At 44.5% G+C, this 17,754-nt stretch overlaps 1 protein-coding gene across 22 annotated transcripts in view; it reads left to right on the forward strand.

The window, feature by feature from the left end:
- Nucleotides 1–17,754, forward strand: part of CTBP2 (C-terminal binding protein 2) — a 427,187-nt gene that overhangs the window by 305,340 nt on the left and 104,093 nt on the right. Inside the window, exon 1 of one of the 22 annotated variants that reach the window (XM_043552060.1) lies at nt 13,674–13,720. The exons of the other annotated variants lie outside the window; for them this stretch is intronic. The gene's annotated coding sequence lies outside the window, so the exon portion shown is untranslated. Of the gene's footprint in view, nt 1–13,673; nt 13,721–17,754 lie in introns of those variants that run through there. 22 annotated transcript variants of the gene reach the window in all.

Raw genomic sequence — 17,754 nt, forward strand, 5'->3', positions numbered from 1 at the left:
ACATCTGCATTTCTGCCCCTTCAGTGATCTTGGGTAGGAATATGGAAGCAGATTGGAAAGCGAATGTGGGAGGAATTAATGTTAAAGTTTGCTAACTATTCCTGCTTCCTTTTAAGTTGCTTTGGACCCAAGGACATGCAGGTCTGGGAAATACCTGTGGTATTAAGGGAATCAAGAGTGTCCCAGACAATTCACAAGCTCTGCTACAGGAAGTTCCTTCCCTGACTCCTGTTGACTGCATTATCCAGAATCCACTATGTGCTGTCAATCCAGAAAGGGGAGCACATGAAGTGTGAGAGTAACTTGCGTTTCAGGGAAGGTGCTTGAGCAGGGAAAACGGGTGCCAGTTGCTTGTATGAGGCCCAGGGAGGGAGTTTTTCTCCCTCTACTTTGGACTTGTTTGCAGGCTTTGTGGCTTGACATAGGATATAGAGCAAACTGGCAGCATCAAAAACTACTTTGCTGAGGTCCCCAAGGTGATACCAAACTGCTTGCCCAAAGTGAAAGTCTGTATCTCGGTGGAGGCGTGCTGCATGTCCTAAAGGAACAGTGCTGGTGTTAAAACTACCTCCTGACCCCTCTGGCACATCCAGAATCCCTTGTGCAGAGGGTACCTTAGGCTGAAATTTTTCTGTAATCTTAGGCTAATCATATCATCTTAGGCTCTCAGCCATTAAATAGTTTTGTCCTTTACCAGGGCCGTTTTACCACTTGCTCCTTTAGCAAAATTCACAGATTGTGCTTGCCTCCTAGATTCCTACAAGCCTGTCTCTACTTTCTGACCGTAAGGATCTCTTTTTTCATTACTTTCATTTCAGTGGGAAGGTAAAGCTGTTAAGAGATCCTTTGATATTATTTTAACTCTCTGAATAAGATTTTGTTCAGGCCAGCTCTAAACTGAGCCCAGTTTATAACACTGACCTCCATCTGCAACAGACCATTCCTTTCCCCCCTTTCAGTAATAAGCTTCATTCTCAGGGGGTGAGCTGGACCTTAGTTTCTATCTAGACCGTTCAATTTGATGGAGGAAGTGTGATGCCTTTCTCATGTTGTTTGACAGTCTCTTGAAAGGGCTACGTTATCTGCCAAGTTCTTGACCAGATGGATCAATTTTTTCAATGTTCTGAGCAGATTGATCAGCTATCCATGAACCTCCTTTCGAGATTTTGGGGCTCATGCTGTTCAGTGTGTAGCATTGGGTGACGTTTCTTCATCCCTTTTTGGAAGAAACCTGCAAACTGCTAGCTGATCGTCACTATGTACTTTTTTCTAAGCTTTATGAAACTCGAGCTGCTATTGTACTTGGATACAGATCTTGGGCAGCAAATCCTTCAGTCTGCTCTCAGTGCATTTCAGGATGAAGATGTACATTAATGAAACAATATATCAAATTATTCCATATGGGAAGGGTTATATTTTAGTTTAAAGCTAATGGAATTGACTCTACAGCATCTTTTTACTCTTAGGCTAAATCTAGTTTGAGAGAGATTCTCACGGTTACTGCTATCTTGCCTTTCCTATTTTACTACCCTCACTGTGTGATGACTGGATGATGTTTGCTTCTTTCTATTTTCCACAAGCTCTGATTCTGCCTGGAGTGGTAGGTCCAGACTGGGGGAGACCAGAAGTACAAGTAAAAGAAATGTTGCCTTTCTGTCTCTTGACATTTCTGTTCAACTTATAATAGTGATGGATGCAAAATCTTAAAGAACAACAACAACAAAATCTGTGTTACATCAATGTTACCTCTTCATATTTTCACATTTAGAGAAAATGAGTAGCATGCATTTTAATAAAGGATGTCTTAAAATAGATTCAGATGTGATTCCCATTAACAAATCAAGATAGAACAGCTATACAGAAGCGTCAGAAAGTCTTTAGCTGCCTACCTCCATCTCCCCAAGAAGTATATTGTAAACTCAGTGGATGAGATTTGTTATGCCCCTATATAGCAGTGGGCTGCTACCATGGCCCACTCCCTGGCCTGGGAGAGAATTCCTTCAGTGCAGACACGGTGTAGAACAGTCGTAGGGGACGTACAGGGCACGGGTTGGGGCCCGGTTCTGCTACAGACAATACAGAACAAGCTGCCATACCTCAGAGCAGTTCCCCAGGCTGCCTAAGTTATGGGGACTGTTCCAGACTCTGGAGCAGCCCAGAGTTGGGAAGGTAAAAAGGTGACTTAAAGCAACCTTTGCCACCTCCCCTCGTGCTGTGAGAGAGGCAGCACGTAGTCTCATCCAGTGAGCATGGGGGCTGGAAAGCCTCCTGCCCTGAATTGGTTGCATACCCCTGCTTTGCTAGGTACAAAATCAGATGAAATATATGTCTGGGCTGGCAGGGAGTAGGAGGTCTGCAATAGCCTCTAGTGCATTCTGCCCCTTGTGGGGAGTTTCCTGTACTGCCTTGACTGTCTTGGAGATGGGGAGTACTAGCTTTTTAGTTTTCAGTGTATCACTGTCACCTCCTAGATGCAGGCCCAAAAGATATAAAATTCCAGACATTCATATCTTGGATGGCATAGTAGTCAAAATCCTGCCTGAATCACCACAGAAACTTGGTTCTGCTCAACCACCTCTTCAGACAAAGTTTGAATAAATAGTTTTGACAGCCTGTCCTGAAGGCTGGACCTGCAGTTGGAGGGGCCTTCTGCTGACACACCTGCCTCTAGACACCAGACATTCAAATCTGGGGATACTAGTAACAGCATCCCAGCTGATTTAAACTGCCAGGATGGAAGGTGAAGAAAGAAGCAGGTTTTACAACAGCTCTAGCCAGGGTGGATTGATTTAAATCAGGAGTCGGCAACTTTCAGAAGTGGTGTGCCAAGTCTTCATTTATTTACTTTAATTTAAAGTTTCGCGTGCCAGTAATACATTTTAACGTTTTTTAGAAGGTCTCTCTCTATAAGTCTATATAGTATATAACTAAACTATTGTCGTATGTAAAGTAAACAAGGGTTTCAAAATGTTTAAGAAGCTTCATTTAAAATTAAATTAAAATGCTGATCTTATGCCACTGGCCAGCTCAGCCCGCTGCCAGCCTGGGATTCCGGTCACCTAGGCTGGCAGCAGTCTGAGCAGGGCTGGCGGCCGGGACCCCAGACTGGCAGTGGGCTGAGCGGGTCAGCCCGCTGTCAGTCTGGGGTTCTGTCCACCGGCTCCTGCCAGCCAGGGTCCCGGCTGCTGGCCCCGCTCAGCCTGCTGCCAGTCTGGGATCCTGGCCCTGCTCACATAGAGTGGATACCTAGCTTCTCCCTGGTTCTAGCCGATTCTCTTCCTCTCTCTCTGCACTGAGCACAGGGCTGGGGGTGAAGGAGCAGGCTGGGGGTTGGGGTGTAGGGTCTGGCCAGGAGCTAGAATGAGGGAGGGGGCTCAGGGTTGGGGCAGGAAGATTGGGTGTGGAGTGCTTACCTGGGCAGCTCCCATTTGGTGCGAGGGGTGCAGGTAGGAATGTTGGGGGGAGGGTGTGCAGGAGCTCCCTTTTGGTGCTTAGGGTGGGGTGAGAATGTGGAGGGGGGTGCAAGAGTCAGGGCATGGGATGGGGGGGGGCTGGGTATGTATGTGGGTTGCAGGAGTCAGAGCTGGGGGCTGGTGTGTGTGAGGAGGGTGCAGGAGTCAGGGCATGGGATGTGGGGGGGCTGGGTATGTGTGAGAGGTGCTGGAGTCAAGACTGGGGTCGTGTGGGGGTGCAGGGGTCAGGGCAGGAGGCTGGGGTGTGTGGGGGGTGCAGGGGTCAGAGCAGAGGGCTGGGTATGTGTGGGGGGTGCCGGGATCAGGGCAGAGGGCTGGGGGGGTGCTGGAGTTAAGGCTGGGGTTGGGGAGGGTGCAGGAGTTAGGCCAGGGGGCTGGGGGGGTGTGAGGAGGGTGCAGGAGTCAGGGCTGGGGTCGGGGGGGGGTGGGGGAGCTCAGGGGTCAGGGCAGAGGACTGGGGGTGTGGGCTAGGGTTGTGGGGGTGGTCCCAGCCCTCTGCCCAGAGCAGCTCACGGCAGGGGGCTGGAGGGGATATGCCCTGATTCCACCCCACGGCCTCCTCCCCACCTCTTCTCTGCCTCCTCCCCGGAGCAGCAAGCTGCTGCGGCTCCACTTCTCCCCCTCCCTCGCAAGGGCCATCAGCTGATCAGCGGCAGGGAGGGAGAGGAGGAGGGGCAGAAACTCAGCATGCTGGGGGGAAGAGGCGGCAGGGGGGAGCTTGCCTGCCCTGCAACAGCAGCCGGCAGGACCAAGCTTCTTCACCCTGCCCCCGCGAGGGTGCGGGGGGGCGGGCGGAGAAGAGTGGGCTGGGGCAGGTAGGATTTTTAATGGCACGCTGCTGCCTGCAGGGGTCCCGGCCTGGGTTCGGCAGCGGGCTGAGCAGGGCTGGCAGCTGGGACCCGGCAGGCAGCAGCGTGCCATTAAAAATTGGCTCGCGTGCCGTCTTTGGCACAGGCGCCATAGGTTGCTGACCCCTAATTTAAATCAAAGACATTTAAGTCACTGATGTTCATCATGATTTAAATCAGCAAGCAGGAAACCTTGATTTAAATAATTGATTTTGATCATGTTTTGTATTTGTACTTTTTATTTATATTCTTAAAGAAAGGTTGATTCTCTCTGGTTGGTAATGATTAAAACATATTGATTTGCAATTAAATAGAGCCTTCACACTAAGTTTGGTGCTTCTGTTTGCTAACCAGAGGGATATACTATATCTATATGCATGTATTTAAGCAGTGGTATAGCTTAATTTACATTTCTTCAGATTCTTAATTTTTACATTTTATTTTAGTACATTAGAACATGGTGAATGATGCCTTATTTACTAGATGATAGTTAATTTTTTACTTATGATTTGTGTCAAACTCTGTTTGGATGGAAATTTAAATTCTAGTCAAAAAGCGCCAAAAGAGCATTTTAATTTTTTAAATTATTTTTGTTTAAAAAAAAAACTGCCTTAAAGGTGCCGAATCCATACCAAAAAAAAAAGGTTGTTACAAAGCTTATCAAAACATGTTTTGCATTTAGAACTACCTGACTTATTAAACAAAGGAAGTATTAACTTTAGTTAGTCATTGAACTGATTGTTTCTGGTCACCATGGCCTTCGAGATTTTAGAACTAGTACATCTCTTACTCTCATACCTAGTTTTTATTCATAGATTGGACGAGAAAAACAAGTTTTCCTACTTTGTCAACTTCCAATTGGTTTCTTAACTTTCAGTAAACTAGTCATTGAACTGGACTTGTTGAATAAGCTGAAATGAAGAAAATTGCCTCTCTGAATCTTTAAGTGTGTGTTTTAATTAATGTATAATTTGGAACCATTTTTACTTATCGCTCATGGCAAATGCTTTATGTGTGAGAGCAGAGACCTCTCCCAGACCCCCTCCCCCCAGCTTCTTTGGTTGATATATAGCATTTTTCCTCCTTTTTGTCAAAGTGTCCTCTGTTCCAGAGGAAATGCAATCACTGTGCAGTGCCATGTAAATGCTTTTTGTATTTGTATCTCCTATTTAATTATACTATATAAATGTCCTTAGTAATTTTGATAAGTTGGGTGAAGGATATTGATTTTTCTAGTCTGCTGTGAGGCTGCTGTTATACTGAAGACAGGAGTTCAACTGGCTTGTTTGTTGCGGAGCTTTTGAAGGTTCAACATGGGTAGTTTCAAGATGACAAAGGAATTATTTTTATACTTACCTGGTAGAGCTGCTGATTGCATGGTTTAAAGCCATATAGAAACATTAGTGTTTCTAAGTAGCCTTAAACCCAGCTATAGTGTCTCTCAGTATACAATTACTATGTATGTCATCAGCTAATCTAGCCAACTGTTTGTTTTCTTACTCTATTTCACTTCTTTTACAATTAGCAACTATACAACATGTTCAGGACTTACTCCAAAGCAGATATGAGTGAGCTGAATTCAGTACCTCCTCTGATGTAGCTGGAAGAGGTTGCCATTCTAGAGCAATCTGCTTTTAATGACGAAGTGAGTTTTAGTCCTCTTCTCAATTTCAGGGCAGGTTTACACTACAGCTCGGATCGATGCTCTGAGATCGATCCACCGGCGGTCGATTTAGTGGGTCTAGTAAAGACCAGCCAAATCAACTGCAGATTGCTCTCCAGTCAACCCTTGTACTCTACCCCGACAAGAAGAGTAAGGTAAGTCGACGGGAGATTTTCTCCCGTTGACCCCCCCACAGTAACTTGACTTAAGGTACATTGACTCTAGCTATGTTATTCATGTAGCTGGAGTCGTGTAGTGTAGGTCGACTTACCACTGTAGTATAGACGTAGCCTCAGTGTCAAGGCTGAAAGTGGAGAGAGACATGCTCAGGGGTGCTGGAACAATTTGTATAGTGGGGGTGCTGAGAGCCATTGAACCAAACTGTAATATGATGGAAATCACTTCAAGCCAGAGGGGTATGGCAGCACCCCTAGTTCCAGCACCTATAGTCATGCCAGGTCACAGACCTAAGCAAAAATGGGAAAGTAGCGCTCAAAGTTTGGCTCTTGGCTGGTGAGAGGGAAATGGAGTAGGATTCTCTCCCTATGAAAATGGCCATGAAATTCCTGCCAGGAAAAATTAGGTCTTATGGAGAAAGCCAGGCGGGACCTTGCATGGAGATGCTCAGTGTAAGTGCAGTGCCCTGGAGTATGCCAACAGTGGGAGCCAGCAAGAAGCTAGAGCAATAAATAAATAAATAACTCACACCAAGGGTTTCTTGACTTCTGATGTTTGGGATGAAGGTGATACTGGCTAGCAGTACCAGACAAATATCAGTAGGAGCCCACGCAGCAGAGTGACAGTATACACAGCGTTGGCAATTCCCAAGAAATTGGATCAATTTTATCAAGAATTTAGGCCCTTCAGATCTAGAATATGGAGGTAGAATGCACCAGTTAAATAGCTATGTCTACAAAATACAACCCAGATCCTCTAACTGGAACTGCTAGTGCAGACCCCTGTGCCAGTGTGGACCCCATTTGCAGGACGGGAGCCCATCTCAACATGCCTCCCACCGTTAGAGTATGTTCTTGTGCATGAAAAGACTGGAGAAGCAATTCCACAGGCAGAAAGCATGGTGTCAGTGCACTTTCTTGGGTGCCTGTATATCCTGGAGCTCTGTGGAAGCCAGTTTTCCACGGATCCAGCCAGAACATGTTCCGTAAAAAGGAGCTGGTTGTAGAAAATTGAGATGTGGTCACCCTGTGCACAGGCCATAAAGACTGCCCTGCACCTTACAGAAGAGATCCGCTCAGTGTCTCATGTCATTTTGATCTTAAGTGGAGAAGAGGGGAAGAGAGGTGCAGTTCAGACTTGCACCCCAGACCTCTTCAAAAAAAAAAAAGAAGAAGAAGAAAAAAAGAGGCCAATACTAAGCATCTTTGTAAGAGAAAGGAACAGAGTCCACCTTCCACAGAGAGAAATATGCAAGCAGCAGGGAGCCAGACGGGATCCTAGAAATAGCAGCAGGAAGCCAAAGAGTAAGTAGCTAGGCTGTCAGCGCTGCTGTAACCTTGATTGCATTAAATATATGGGAGATGTCAGGACCCAACAAGAGAGATACCCCGAGGGCATATGGGGAGGGAGGGAGGAGGGAACTGAAAGTGTTAAACATGAGAAGAATGCAGTTACCTTTTAATTACAGTTCTGAATGTTAAATGTCAAGGTTCAAAAGAGCGCAAGGTAAAGACTGAAGAAGACATGCTGCTATTGGAAAGACCAGGTGCAGGTTTTCAGTGGGCAAACACTATTTTCTGTAGTTTTTAACTAAGTTAAGAAAATCTGTTCAGTGTTTTGTTTTGTTTTTGTTTGTTAAAAAGAGGTTCGGTGTGTTTTGGTTTTTTTTTTTTGTTGGCATGTTGAGGTCTCAGTCAAGGAGGGAGAAACTTATTTTATCACATTTAATTGCCAGTCTGTTTGGATTATTGTTATTTTCTAAGATTTTTTCAGTGGGAAAAATAGATTTTTGTGTACTTTTGTATTTCTTTTTTCGTCTTTTTGCTCTCATGAAACTTAAAAAGAAAAATAAACTTTGAAAATACTTTTACTGGATATTTAGGCTCTGAGTTTTAGGCCTAGTTTCCATGCAGTTCTGAGTACAGGAATTGAGCCTTAGTTTACCACGGTGACTGTTTACTCCTGATGTCTTCATTAAATTGTAACAGGCCTTTGGCAACATTAGCTAAAATGTTGGTTCCAGCAGGACTTTCATTATAAATCCCAATTTTTGGTAGCTTGGAATTTTCTGAAAATTTGGGGCTGTCCAGTTTGTGTTGTCTCGAAAGATATTTTCATGTCATTTTTAGTCCATCCAAGTGTGCACATTCTATCCAGAACTTCTCAGGAATGTGTTCAGTATGTGGATTTTGTGTGTCTGCCTGTTAGCTATATTAGCATAGAAGATTGGCGCCGGTATGGTCTATGGCATCAGTGATCTGTGGAATAATGCATCCCCAAGTAGCAGCCATTAGTGTGTATTGTGTCACTGATCTGTGCACCAAAGGGGCCACAAGTAGGTGTTGCCACAATAAACGTCACAACTCTGTGGGAGCCATCACAGTTCATTGCTTCAATAGTCTATGTATTGAGTCCCAAGTAGGTCTTGACACACAATGGACCATTATGGCTCCAGATGAGCCATTATAGTTTTAGGTCAATAATCTGTATGTTGTTGAATCCCAAAATAGCCTTGATACAGCAGACTGGAAAGGCTCATAGGAAAGATCTGTTGATTATGCAAAACCTGTACAAGGTCCAGAGGATACTCTGACTTGCTGCTAAAGATAAGTGGTGTGAGAGTTACTTTCTCTTATTTATTACTATTATTTAAACTTCTCTCCCTACTCGCAGTACTCTTTGTCTCTCCTTCCCCTCATGTGGATATTAAACCATACAAATGATATTGTGAAAGCATCAGATGTGAAACCCAAAAGGAAGGAAAGGTTATAGTTACTAGTAAGCTGATGAGCAGAAGCTCTCTTGGTAGTGGGTGATTCTGCATACTGCATGTTGTGTTGCAGTACAGAGGCACAGAAATATAACCCTGAACCAGTAAAGCACTTAAACATGTGGCTAGCTCCATTGACTTCAATGAGACTACTCATTTATTTAAAGTTAAGTACATGCTTATGGGCTTCGTTTGATCTGAGCCAGACTGCCCAGCATCTTGCAGGGTTGAAGTCTTTTGGCCTTAGTCACCATACAGCTGGCATAATTGTAGGTCTTTGCTCAAGACTGGGTCAGCAGGGTTTCTAAAACTCAGGATTGGGTGCAGTGACAGAATCGTATAGTGATACTGGACTAGCAGCTGACTGCTCTTATGGCTGGTTTTATTTGGGGGGCTCAGTGTTGCTCACCTGTGATCACCAAGTCTCTACTTTGTTTGTTTTTATGGCCTTAAGTCCATCAAAAAAAACTCCCATGGCTTCAGTGGAAGCAGAGTTTGGCTGACTCAGGGTGCTTTTAAAACCCCCACATTAATGTGTAAAAAAAAAAAAAAAAAAAAAAAATCAAAATTAGGGCTGGTTGAAATTTTTCAAACAAAGAGCGTTTTTTGTTTTGGTTTTTTTTTGGCTGAGAAGTTATCCTTTTTTTCCTATAAGGAGGAAGGACAGGATTTGCACTGTACTATATACTTAAATGACAGCTTGGCCTTGCATTCTTTTGCATATTAAAACTAGGGTTGCCAAGTTTCTAATCGTACAAAACCAAACACCCTTGCCCCGCCCCCGCTAACTCCATCCCCCCCTTCTCTACATCGCTTGCTCTCCCCCACCCTCACCCACTTTCACCAGACTGGGCAGGGGGTGCAGGGTCTGGGGTGGGGCCATAAATGAGGGATTCAGGGTTTGGGTGGGGGCCCTGGCCTGGGGCAGGAGGTTGGGGTGTGGGAGAGGGTGCGGGCTTCGGCTGGGGGTACAAGCTCTGGGGTGGGGCCAGGGATGAGGGGTTTGGGGTGTGGAAGGGGGCTATGGGCTGGGGCAGGGGATTGGAAGGGGGGATGAGGTATAGGCTCCGGGAGGGAGTTAGGGTGCAAGAGGGGACCCAGGGCTGGGGCAGGGGATTGAGGTGCGGGAGGGGGTGCAGGCTCTCGCTGGGGATGTGGGCTCTGGTGTGGGGCCAGGAATGAGGAGTTTGGGGTGCAGGAGGGGGATCAGGGCTGGAGCAGGGGGTTGGGGTTCCAACCTGGGGCATGGGGTGAGGGGTGCGGGAACTGGTGACTCATGTGGGCTCCAGCTGGGTGGCACTTACCTCAGGTGGCTCCTGGAAGCGGCAGGCATGTCTGGCTCCTAGGCAGAGGGGCCAGGGGGCTCTGCATGCTGCTCGCACCCAGAGGTGCTGCCCCCGCAGCTCCCATTGGCTGTGGTTGCCGGCCAATGGGAACTGCAGAGCCAGCACTTGGGGCGGGAACAGCGCACGGAGCCCCCGTGGCTGTCCCTGCGTCTAGGAGCTGGACATGCCACCACTTCCGGGAGCCACACAGAGCCAGGGCAGGCGGGGAGCCTGCCTTAGCCAGGCTGCGCCGCCAAACGGACTTTTAATGGTCGCTGACCGGAGCTGCCAGGGTACCTTTTCAACTGTGTGTTCCGGTCGATAACCAGACATCTGGCAACTTTAGCTAAAACTGGCATGGATCTGAAAATGAAGAGGAGAGTGGCTCACTGAAAGTGAAAGAAGGTTGCAGTGCTGCAGAACTTGGAACGAGAAATGCAGTTAATTTACCATTTCAGATTTCACTATCAGTTGGCTAGCAAAAGATGAATTAGCTTAGCTATTAAGGATATTACACGTGTTTCCCCCTTCAGAGATTTGTTAGAACATATTTTCTTCAATGATAGTAATCAGTGTTACAAACAAAACACAGTTTCCCCCTTTGAATTTTCCTTTATGCACGGCATCATCTACATAAAAAAAAGTATGTTAAACAACATGAATAGCTTCAGGCCATTTTATTTCATGTTGCTAAATAAATCAATGCAGATGAGGACTTTTTTATGTAAGACTGGTTAGTGAATATAAGCACTAAGATAGGAGCCAAACATTATAACTCAAAGATTTCCTAAAGGTAGACACGCCTGCTGATTCTGATTAATCTTAAGGGTCAGATCCTGCATTCCCAGTGCAAGCCGAGCTCCCAGTGCAGTCTCTGGGAGGTTTGCCTAAGAAAAGACTGCGGGCCCAGGCCAGTGTGTGACAGTAAGGAGCCAGATGTAGTGACTTTTTGCTCTTTAAGTGAATTCAGTGCTTGTGAAAGGTGCTGCATCGATGGCCCCTGGATACTTCTCTTTATCCACAATGCAAGTACAGCATGATGAGCTGCACTTCAGGTTTCCCCCACCAATGTCCCTCAGCCTGAGCAGGAGGAACCTTCATTAGGAGTAAGAGAGCTCTCCGTGCCCACTCCCAGTTTGTTCCATGGCCTCTCTACTAAGGCTATGCTAATTAGGGCGCTGCTTACTACCAGTTCTATGATGTTTTTTGTGAGGTGGGTATTTGTCTCCTAAGGAACTGGACTCAGACAACCAACTCATTCCTCATTAAACAGCTATGAGCTGGCAATAATGCTTGGTCACTATGAAACTGAGCCAGATATAAAAAGATGACAAGGAGACTTCGTGTGTCTCTACCAGTTCCTGGAGCCATTCTGATTTTCCCCTAATGATTAATTGTCTGGTTTTAATTAACAAAAGCATTAGAAATTGTGAATAAAGGGTGATGCTCAAGGCTTAAAAGGACTTTTTCGACCTTAGAGCCCTAAAAGTCACTTGTCCTGAAAGATGCTTTTCTTGGCAGCAGGAAGACTCTTGTAACATTCTCTTCTTTCCCCAACCAATTGATGCAGAAGGGCATCACTTTATTAAAAACATGGATGAATATGTCTCAGGTATGTGATGTATTGGCTCCAAGAGACCACACATACAATGCTTTGTCTATGTGTAGAGTGTAATGGATGGTGCCTTTAAGAGACATGGTAGTGGCCCACATCAACACAACAGCAGGAATGGATGCAGGTGCGGTATGTGCAGAGTGATCTCTGAGTAAGGCCTGTTCACTGGAACCGCCTGTGTGCGTCTGTTAGCTGCCTGTGTCCTGTATCAAATCAGAGACTTTACACAGAGACGAAGTTCGACTGCTTTACTAGACTAAGACTTGGCAGATCTGGGATCGGTTCTTGATTCTGCCACAGACTTTGTGTGTGACTTTGAGTGAATCATTGATCTCTTTATGCCTCAGTTCCGCGCTCCCCCCCCCCCCCCCCCCCCCGCGCCCCGGAAAATAGAGATCATATTCCTTTTTCTCAAAAAGAAAAGGAGTACTTGTGACACCTTAGAGACTAACAAATTTATTTGAGCATAAGCTTTCGCGAGCTACAGCTGAGCTGCTACTCTGAAATCTGATTCCTTTTTCTCTCACCCTATATCTGTCTTGCCAATTCAGATTGCAAGCTCTTTGGGGTAGGAATCGTCTCTTGCTGTAGCTGCTCTAAATTGACAGGCAAGAGCTCTCACGTCAATTTAATTAATCTACCCCCAATGAACAGCAGCATAGGGCTGTCCACACCAGTGTTTAGGTTGGTGTAACTCAGTGGTTCTCAAACTTTTGTACTGGTGACCACTTTCACCCAGCAAGCTTCTGAGTGCAACCCCCTCCCCCTACCCTTTATAAATTAAAAACTTTTTTTTTTTTTTAATATTTAACACTATTAAATCCTGGAAGTGAAGCGGGGTTTGGGGGCGGAGGCTGACAGCTCGCAATCCCCACATAATAATTACGACCCCCGGTTTGAGAACCCTTGATTATGTCTCTCGGGGGGCGGGGCTTATTCACACCCCGGAGCAACATAAGTTATATCGACATAAGTGGTAGTGTAGACCTAGTCTGCGTGTCTGTAAAAGTCTAGCACAATGGGGTCCCAGTCTTGAATGCAGTCTCCAGGTGCTACTGTAAGAAAATAATGTGTAACTATATTTTAGGGCACTCCGTCACTGCTTCAGTGAAAAATAAGATTACCAAAGGAATATTAATTGGTCCATATTTTAGATTGATGACTTATAGTATTTTAAAAAATAAAGTAAGTTTTTGATCTATGAATGCAAAATAGCTTCTGAGAAAATGTACTGGGGGAATTGTGGGGGGGAGGGAGGGGAATGGGAGAGGTTGGAAAAAGCCCAGACCATTGACTTAAACCATATTTTATGCAACTCCATCCCCAATTTGAGAATTTATGTACGAGAACTTTAACAGGTAACGTAGAACTAGTAACTTATGGCAGACCTTTAACTTGGTGCTGCCAGTTACAGCCAGGATGTGTGTGTCTGAGATAGTCCAAGGCCAAAGCTGAAACATCAAACCTGAACCCTATCAACTTGATGCTGATTCAGAGTCAAGTTTCGGATTGGATTTTTACAAAGGGCCACAATCTTTGTGAGGGCTGGACCAAACCCCGGAATCTAAACACTTGCTATACTTCTTGGGGCTTGAAATCCAGACCAGAATTTTACAGTGTGGGCTCACATTCTATATGTGTGAATGTGTATGTAAAATACCATATAATATGACGGAGTATGTAATATGGTACTAAATATGATACCGTGCAGGTGTGTCTTTTGTTGCATGTGTATCTATTTGCCTGTCTTATTCTGTCTTTTATTTTGGAACGACGTGGTGCTTGGGACATCAAAAGACACAAAGATAAAGATGAAGAGCTTACAGCCTAAAAGGCAGATACCACAAAGGTAGGACACACTGGCTACTCACAGAAGAGAATAATTTAGACGCTCTAGAGCGGTGTTGGTCTTACTATTTTTATACTTCTCATTATGAACTCACTGCTTGTGGATATTGTACTAGTGAGTTTTCACCTGGATGTTAATGGGGAGAAGGATGGCCTGGGTAATTGGGGCTAGGGGGCGGGCCCTTCTGTGCATAAGGGGTGACAGAAGAGAGCAGGAGGCAAGCAAAATGTTGAGGCTGGTGCTGGTGATTGAGCAGAGGAATTGATAATACATGAGAGGAGACAAGGTCTGAGATGGACACAAATATATTATTGGAATAGATGATATCTGTTTTTTTCCCCCTAATTTGATTTATATTTAGGTGGACAGAGGAAAAATGGCCTGAGTGGGGGGAGGGGGAGGGAAGGGAAGGGAAGTGGGTAGCTGTGTGCGTGTGGATTCCTAGCCAGCAGTAGTTTTAAGACGTTTAGATTCCACATTTGGGTGCACATTAGTAACAAGAGGGAACCATCTGAATGTAAGTGGCCATGTCCTGTCTTTTGACAGTTTGGAAGTTCAATTTATCTTTGTACAGCTCTCAGAGATAAGCTCTAACCTCTAACTCAGGAGACAGATAATGGTGCCATGACACGATTTAGAATTTTTCTCAGTTAATCATTTAAAAATTAAAACATAATCTGCTGCTCATGAGATTAACAAAGGATGGATTTTGTTGCATCTGGAGGTAGGGAGGGAAAAAAGCCCCAACCCAGGAAGCAGCAATAGCTGTATGTCTGATAAGTGTTTGTTTAACCACAGGTTTTTGTCATGGCTGTTTCATCTTATTTTCCTCTTGTCCTTGCACTTGCTTGCTCATCTACGTACAGCATACGGAAAGGTTGAAAAGTGACACTTGCTAAATGAAAGTAGACTGCAACTGTTCTTTAGCAACTGCGGATGAGGTTTAGCAGTGCTGTTCACAAGCTGTGTGCAGGCAGCTCACTCCCTAGTATAAAATGCCCTCTGATGGCCAAATAAGCATATAACTCAGTTTAGAAAACTGAAAATGAAGACACCTTTTCCAGTGGTTTCTAATTTGGCTGGGATAGTTCTGATGCTCTACTGAATAATTCATAGGGAAGAAGAGGGCTTTTGAGTATACGGATGTTCAAAGAATGAAGATTTACTTACTTAAAAGCACTTCCTAGTGTTTGTCTTTGTAATTAATGAAAATAAAAACAAAAAAAATCTGAAGAGCTATAGAAGCTGATTTCATTTTTCAGTGTTGCAAAGATCTCTTTGAATGGGGCTTTTAGATTTGAGGCATATAATCTGCACTTGTTTGATATTAAAATAAAAGTAAAAAAAATTAGCCCACTGGTCAGTCAACATAGTTATATTGATGTGTCTGTTACTTGTGTTGGATATTTTGAAACCATACTGAAGAAGGGAACTTTGTGATTGCCTAGCAGTAGGTTGTGCTCTGTAAGATATGTAGGTGATTTGGGTGCAGTTGCTGATGTTGGTCTTTCCCTCCCCCTGGGGGTCTGCCACACTGGCAGAGTCTGGGGGTCCTGGGGAGGCAGTGTATGAACCTGCTTGGGAAGATTGGTTTCAGAGTGGTAGCTGTGTTAGCAAAAATAATGAGGAGTCCTTGTGGCACCTTAGAGACTAACAAATTTATTTGGGCATAAGCTTTCGTGGGTTAGAACCCACTTCATCAGATGCATGGAGTGAAAATACAGGAGCAGGTATAAATACACGAAAGGATGGGGGTTGCTTTACCAAGTGTGAGGTCAGTCTAACGAGATAATATTTTAAGATGTGGTCTGCGTCACTATGTAGCAAGTTAAACAACAGATGTGCAGGCTGATATGAGTTATAGTACATTTTGCTCACTCACATAATAGCAAGTTACTTAAAACGGTTACATTTCTTGTGTAAAGGAATCCTATAGTATTCTGTTCTCCTCTATAGTTCACTAAAGAGAGAGTAGCTCTTTATTTCTAATCAACAGGTGTTAAAATGGGAGTGTCTGTTATTACTGAAACATACTACTGATGTTTAACCTGCTGTATTTTTGCTTTCTCCATCAGACTGCAGGAACAGACTTACTACACTTTTTCCCCCAGCTTTTATCTTTGATCATAACAAAATAGCTTCCCCAGCTATTCTAGATTCAGCTTCAATCAATCACTTTCTGTTATACAGTGCCCCTTTTAATATTAAAGGGAAAATGGAAGTAGTGATTGACAGCACTGGAGAGCGAAGTCCTCTAAAGACAGAACAGTAACAGCATAAGCCATAGGGAATGTCAATGCATACGTTTTCCACATAGTCAATGCTGCTGTGCCTCATGGGACAACGTGCAGGGTTGAGAGTTGCCATATATCCAGTCAGCATTATCAGACTGTTGACAGCAGTGCCAGTTCTGATAGTGACCTTTGTGGTGTGCACACGTGCCAACTAGAACCTGAACCCAGCAATTTCTGAAAGGGCACCAAACAGCCATTGGAAGAAGTCACTTTTGATCATTATGATTATGAGCAGAATTCAAACCAGTCACTTAGATGTGAAAGGTGCATTACCTCCCACGGAACCTTCTAATCATTCCCACCGAATGCCCTTACTATCAAAAATCACTGAGCACTTGGCAACAACAAAATTATGTTAAGTAATAAAAATGTTACGTCTAATTAATTTTAGTTTTTCCTTAGACAAGAATTCTGTCTGTCTAGTTTTTTGAGGGTGATGGTATTTCACAGGCCAGAATTCTAGTGTGCCATGAGTCATGTACCAACGGTTAGGTATGCCACCAAAGTAGTGGCCATTTGGTGACAAAGACCATTTTAGTCAATGGAAAGACCCCCGTTGACTTCATCAGGCTGTAGATCAGGCTCCAAGTCAACAAGGTAGCCAACTGAAAGGTCATGGAGCGTGTTCAGTTCAATGGGTAAGATTTTCAAAAGTTCTTAAGGAAGTTAGGTGCCCAACTCCCATTGAAAATTATTATTATTTATTATGTATTTGTATTACCATAGCACCTGGGAGCCCTAACACCCTTCGGTGCTTTGGAAAATCCACCCAATTAGTAAAGCTTTAAAATCCCTCAGGATCTGACTGCTCTGTTTAATGGAGTGGAGAATCTGGCCACAGATGTTCCCAATTTAGAATTCAACCTCAGGACCTGATCCTGCAAGCCTGAACACCACATGTGTGAGAAGTTCTTTTTAATTCAATGGGGGTTCTCAAATTAGTGAATTAGTCACATGTGCATGAGCTTGCAGGAGTGTATGAACATAGGAGTTGCCATATCGAATCAGACCTGTGGTACAGCCTATCCGTTATCCTGTCTCCAACAGCATGAGAGAGATCACATAGTGGACAGCAATGGAATAGGATATGTTTCTTCCTAATCCCAGTCAAATGGAGGTTCCCCAGAGTACGAGGATCTATAGCCATTATACATTTTTGTTTACTTTGTCTTCTTGCCTAATGGAAAAACTATAGTGGTTCTCATTATCCATATAAATCTCTACTACCATTTTTGATTCTTGAAGATCTTGGCCTCCATGATATCACGTGGCAGTGAGCTCCACATGTTGATTTTGAGCTGAACCCCCCTGTACCCCAAAAAGTATTTCTTTTTATATCACTTCAAAATTTCTTGTCTTGTATCCCTTTGTTCTCTTATTGCAAGAGGGTAAGTGATGTGATCTACCTTCTCTATTCCATTCATTATTGTGCCCACCCTAGGATACCACCTCTTACTCTTCTCTATAACCCATGCTAACACAGTGCAGCTCTTGTGTCCCTAGACTAAACTCTGAACTGAGTTTCATCTATCTGCTGCTGTCTCTGCTCTAAGAGACCTAATCCTTTAGCTCATATAGTAGAAGCTCGTACTTTTAGATTCAGGGGTTCTGGATTCAGGACCAAGAGACCACCCATGGACATTGTTACAAAAGCAGTCTTTTCAACTACTCCATCTGGAAGTCCTTCCATGTCTGTTTTGTTGTTACCTGTCTCTGGACTCCCTTCCCACCTGTCCCATT

The sequence above is a fragment of the Chelonia mydas genome, chromosome 7, assembly GCF_015237465.2.
Source record: "Chelonia mydas isolate rCheMyd1 chromosome 7, rCheMyd1.pri.v2, whole genome shotgun sequence".
Lineage (NCBI taxonomy): Eukaryota > Metazoa > Chordata > Testudines > Cheloniidae > Chelonia > Chelonia mydas.